General features: G+C 41.8%; 1 protein-coding gene across 3 annotated transcripts in view; it reads right to left on the bottom strand.

The window, feature by feature from the left end:
- The window catches only part of SNRPN (small nuclear ribonucleoprotein polypeptide N), a 180,843-nt gene that overhangs the window by 94,812 nt on the left and 80,143 nt on the right, over positions 1–5,888 (bottom strand). For all 3 annotated transcript variants that reach the window (XM_011942860.1, XM_011942858.1, XM_011942856.1), the window contains exon 2: positions 2,008–2,081. The gene's annotated coding sequence lies outside the window, so the exon portion shown is untranslated. The remainder of the gene's footprint in view (positions 1–2,007; positions 2,082–5,888) is intronic.

Here is a 5,888-nt window from a genome sequence, read left to right as displayed (position 1 = left end):
AAAAAAAAAAAATAAAAGAAACTTCTCACAGACACATAAAATTTCACAGAAACAGAAAAATGTCAAGGATCTTAGTAAATTATGAACTTACTTGCTGCTTCTCAGAACTTTAAAAGCCTGTATCTGCCTATATTGATTGCAGTACATTGTTGTTCTTGTGTATACAAGGAAACTAAGGTTAATTGTGCCAGGTTCCATATATTATAATTAAGTCAGTAAGTGGGGTAACATGGTTGACTCTTTGTAGGAAACTTCTCTTCTGTATTTATAGTCACCTCCCTGGCTGATTGGTGCTTTTACCATACCAAGAAAGGGACTGAATGCAGCAACATCTTAGAAAATAAGGTCCCTTTTTGTTAAGGTGTGATAAACCTCTGATTATTACTTTTGCATTCTTACAGACTGAAACAATGTACTTCTTTCTTTACAATAAAAGAAAAAAATTACAAAACAAAACGAAAATAAACTATTACAAAACTGATGTTGTGTAGGAATACATGGTTAAGAAAATATAGTTGAAAGTCATTCCTGGCCAGGCGTGGTGGCTCACACCTGTAATCACAGCACTTTGGGAGCCCGAGGCAGTGGATCACGAGGTCGGGAGTTTGAGACCAGCCTGGGCAAGACGGTGAAACCCGTCTCTACTAAAAATACAAAAATTAGCTGGACATGGTGGCGGGTGCCTGTAATCCCAGCTACTTGAGAGGCTGAGGCAGGAGAATGACTTGAACCCGAGAGGCGGAGGTTGCAGTGAGTCGAGATTGTACCACTGCATTCTAGCCTGGGCAACAGAGCAAGACTCCATCTCAAAAAAAACAATTAAAAAAAGTCATTTCTTGGCCGGGCGTGGTGGCTCAAGCCTGTAATCCCAGCACTTTGGGAGGCTGAGATGGGTGGATCACGAGGTCAGGAGATCGAGACCATCCTGGTTAACACGGTGAAACCCCGTCTCTACTAAAAAAAATACAAAAAACTAGCCAGGCGAGGTGGCGGGAGCCTGTAGTCCCAGCTACTTGGGAGGCTAAGGCAGGAGAATGGCATGAACCCGGGAGGCGGAGCTTGCAGTGAGCTGAGATCTGGCCACTGCACTCCAGCCTGGGCAACAGAGCGAGACTCCGTCTCAAAAAAAAAAAAAAAAAGACTCAGTGAGGCCAGGTGCGGTGGCTCACACTGGTAATCTCGGCACTTTGGGAGGCCAAGGTGGGAGCATAACCTGAGGTCAGGAGTTCAAGAGCAGCCTGGCCAACATGGTGAAACCTTGTGTCTACTAAAAATACAAACATTAACCAGGCATGGTGGCACATGCCGGTAATCCCAGCTACATGGGAGCCTGAGGCAGGAGAATTGCTCGAACCCGAGAGGCAGAGGTTGCGGTGAGCTGAGATCGTGCCACTGCACTCCAGTCTTGGCAACAGAGTGAGACTCCGTCTCAAAACAAACAAACAAACAAACACCTCAGTGTGTGCTCCTGGGGATGTAGTGCTACAGGACCAGAAGATGATACAGGGAACAAAGGAGACGATAAGACGGAGAAAGGACATTTAAGGGGTCAGCAACTATGCCAATTGCTTTGAGATGACAATGATACTTAATGATTAAAAGCCAGTTTGACGGTCTCTGATTATGTCACTTTACATCCCATTCCTGCCACTTTGGGTAGGGTCCCAAGTAAAGAGGATGCGGCTACAGTTAGTCTTACTTTGTTCATATCTAACATGTGAAGAAGAAATGTAACATTAGGGGTTTTGGAAAATAGAAATCATAAATGCATATGAGAAATCACTAAAATGAATGTTAATTTTAATTGAGTCCCTTTTCAGGTGTGCAACTCTGCTCACAGTCATTGTCATAAACGATGTCATGTCACAGCTAATGTGTGCTATGGCTGAACCCATCTGATGGCTGACTGAATATCAGATGGGTATCTCCTGAGGAAAATGATAAAGCCTGACACTGAACCTACCATTTTACTGACAGGAATGTAAGTGGAACAGGGACAATCCTTACCTGGAGAAGTACCCCACGTGGCTGCTAGCTGCGTGGAGATTTGATGGGAGTCCCAATTGCCTTCGTCCAAGTATCTGTTAAAGAAAAAAATAATTTTCAATGATACTTGTTAATGCACAGTAAGGAAAACTTTATTCAGGACCACTGCAATAGATTTAGGGACCGCCGTAATGGGGTCGTGCAGTGTGGGAGAGAGTTAGACTCAGCTCTTTAAGTAACTCTAAGTACAGCATGGGCACGTGGCAATTTATACCCAAGGAATAGGGTGGGGACTAGTGGTTGGAAAATTACTAAGAATTAACATCAGGGGCAAGAGGGATTCTGGCTAAACTGATCTAACAGGATTCTCACTGAAGACAAGCTGGGATGATCACTTAAGGGATGGTGGAGGATGAGGAACCTGATAAGATATTGAAGGTGATCAGTTATCTAAGGTGTGGGAGTCTTGCTAAACTAACATAGCAGTGTTCTTGCTAAAACTACATTTTACAAGAAAGTGCATGGATGAAGTCAGGAGAACGTTCCGCAGCCTGACTAATGTTTGGATAAGAAGAGAATTTTTGACACATCCTCCAAAATTGGAGAAAGAGAGTGAGGCTATCCACTGAGAATGCAAAAACAGAAAGCAGACGGATGCTGGATCCATGAGGACATTCTTCAACTTTGAAGAAGAGTTCTGGTCTCTTCACACTATTATTCTGAAATGCATATGAAAAATAAACTCATTTCATCTGTATGCACTTGTAGTAAGTGTGTTCTATATCCTGATAGTAAAAATATGGCCATGCAACAGGTGGGCAACACTCTAATAACAATACTCACACCCCAGACACACACACGCACACGGCCTCAGATTCCTTCCTTGAAAATCCTTCCTTCTCATCAGCCTCTGCTCTCTCCACTGGCTTGCTTGTCCCTCTTTGGTTTTAGGTGTGGGAAATGCTACAATGTTGCAGAGATGTGGGAAAGACTCAGGCAAGGAAAATAGAGAGTAGCAAAACAGCCAAGGAAAGCAAAATGGTTAAATTATTCAAACAAATTTATAAATGAGGTGATACATATTTATAAACATAAAACTGTTTCCAAGTCTATGTAGAAAAATGAGCCAAAGATAATCATGCAATTTGGCAATGTCTAGGAAGATTTTAAAGAACACCTTTTGACCCTATTGTTAGAGAAGCAGGAGCTGGTTAGAGTCAAAGTAATGGCATTTTAAGTTCAGCTCCATCTTGAGATTAACTAAGGCACATTCCTTGCTGGTCAAAACCCACAGTCATGTTTATAATTGAGGAAACAGCTTAACAATACCTAGGCTACTGGTGCAAGGACACACTCCTACAACACAAAATCCAGATGTCCCAATACCCATAACAATATGTGCTTTCAAATTACTTACAGTTACGGCTTTGATGTACTTAATAAAATGTCAAGGACCATTTTCTTTAAATCAACAGAATAGTAAATTTTGTCATGCTGTCAACCCACCTGCACGTAGACAGAGTTTAGTTTAGTCTTTACATAGACAAGACGCTTACATAAGAAAAACTTAAATACAAGGCATTTCTCCTCCTGCTGTCTGAGGATGCTGTGCTCTATAGTTGAGTAGCTTTCAACAAACTCTCTCTTTCCAGTGCACTCTGCGTCTCACCTTGTTTTCCTTCCTGCTAGAAATCCAAGAACCCTCTTTCGGGGTCTGGGTCAGGGCCCCTTTTTCTGGCAACACTATGAGTCTCCCCTACAAACATTTTGACGTTGGCTTAGTTATGTCTAGGCATGATTATTCCAACATTGTTTCTCATACCAACATAAGAAAAAAAATACATAAAAGTATAATAAATGGAAAGTAACCGTGGCCTATGAATATGAAACACCACAGAAAGTTTTAAGAGAACAAAATTTAAAAGAATCCAAAAGAAAGCCAACCACACCAAATTATCCAAGGCTTAAGAAGATCATGCTGGTGTATACACCAGCACAGTGGTGAGAAACGTGGTTTATGCAAAGCAAGGATGGGCTAAGTGTCATGACATCAATACTTCGTGCCTTCCTGAATTTGTACCCAATCTCTCCTTTCCTCTCTGTGCATTTATACTACACAATGCATATCTTTACACCAAGTCTTACTTAAACTATGAAAAACACGGTCAATACCAGGAATATACTACACCCTTTTTGTTTGTTTGTGTTTTGAGACAGGGTCTTGCTCTTTCACCCCAGCTAAAGTGCAATGGATCCATCATGCCTCATTGCAGCCTCAACCTTCTGGGCTCAAGCAATCCTCCCACCTCAGCCTCTAAAGTATCTGGGACCACAGGCATGTGCCACCATGCCTGACATGTATACACACACACACACACATATATATACACACATACACACACATATATACATATACACACATATATACACACATACACACACAAATATATATACATATACACACATACACACACATACATATACACACACAATACACACACATACACACACACACAGAATTTTTCTTTTTTTTTTTGTAGAGGCGGTGTTTTGCCATGTTGCCCAGGCTGGTCTTGAACTCCTGAGCTCAAGCAATCTTGCTGCCTCGGCCTACCAAAATGCTGGGATTACAGGCGTGAGCCACCATGCCCAGCCCTACATTCTTTTTTCTTCTTCTTCTTCTTTTTTTTTTTTTTTTTTTCTTTTTTTTTTTTTTTTTTTTTAAGACAGAGTGGTGCTCTGTTGCCCTGGCTGGAGTGCAACGACACAATCTCAGCTCACTGCAACCTTCACCTCCCAGGCTCAAGCGATTCTCGTGCCTCAGTCTCCCAAGTAGCTGAGACAACAGGCATGAGTCACCATGCCCGGCTAATTTTTGTATTTTTAGTAGAGACCAGGTTTCGCCATGTTGGCCAGGCTGGTCTTGAATTCCTGACCTCAAGTAATACACCTGCCTCAGCCTCCCAAAATGCTGGAATTACAGGCATGAGCCACTGAGCCCAGCTTCAGCCCTACATTCTTGATAAATACTAGTAGTAACTAATATTATTATAATCATATAGTGAATATAATAAAACATATATCCACAAAGCAGCACAGATATAATTGCACATATGTTTTTCAAGCCTTTATCTGAAATAAGAGTGTAAGATATTGCCAGCGATGCCTGTTATTATCCAAAGTGCAATTGTAGGTGTGCACCCGGTAGAGGATGCAGGGACAGAGGTTGCAGTGCAATGGTCAAGAGCGGAGTGTGTTTTTTGAGGAGGTAGGGATTATAAAACTGGCCCTGAGCCATCTATACCCAGTGGGTGTGCCCAGCTTCAGCCCCTGTGGGCTACTATCCTCCCAGACAGCCAAATGACCTTTCTACACTGCATTAGGGTGAGCCTGAGGCTCTGGCCAAGGTGCCTTTCCTGCAGGTTTTGTGTATGTACAGGGCTGTGCATGCTAATGGGGCACATCTTCGCAGAGACGGTCCACCACAGATCATCCAAGGAATATGCTTGGCCTCTGTGTTTAGTTGGCTGCAAAGCCTCTGATTTCAAATTTCCCTGGCTTCCTTCTTGACTATCCAGAAGTTGGAATTTCACAGTACAGATGGTACTCAACTTAAGATGGTTCAATTTACAATTTTTCAACTTTATGATGGTATGAAAGTGATAAGCATTCAGTAGAAACTGAACTTTGAGAATTCACACAACCGTTTTGTTTTTCACTTTCAGTATTCAATGAGTTACACGAGATATTCAACACTTTATTATAAAATACACTTTGTGTTTGATGATTTTGCCCAACCATAGGCTAAAGTGTTTTGAGCACATTTAAGTGCTCAAGGCTGGGCCAAGCAATGATATTCAATAGATTAGGTATATTAAATGCATTTCAGCTTACTATATATA

Source organism: Colobus angolensis, unplaced genomic scaffold (genome assembly GCF_000951035.1).
Source record: "Colobus angolensis palliatus isolate OR3802 unplaced genomic scaffold, Cang.pa_1.0 Scaffold211, whole genome shotgun sequence".
Classification (NCBI taxonomy): Eukaryota; Metazoa; Chordata; class Mammalia; order Primates; family Cercopithecidae; genus Colobus; species Colobus angolensis.
Note: the sequence above shows the minus strand (reverse complement) of the source record. Positions and strands in the feature narration are given on the sequence as shown.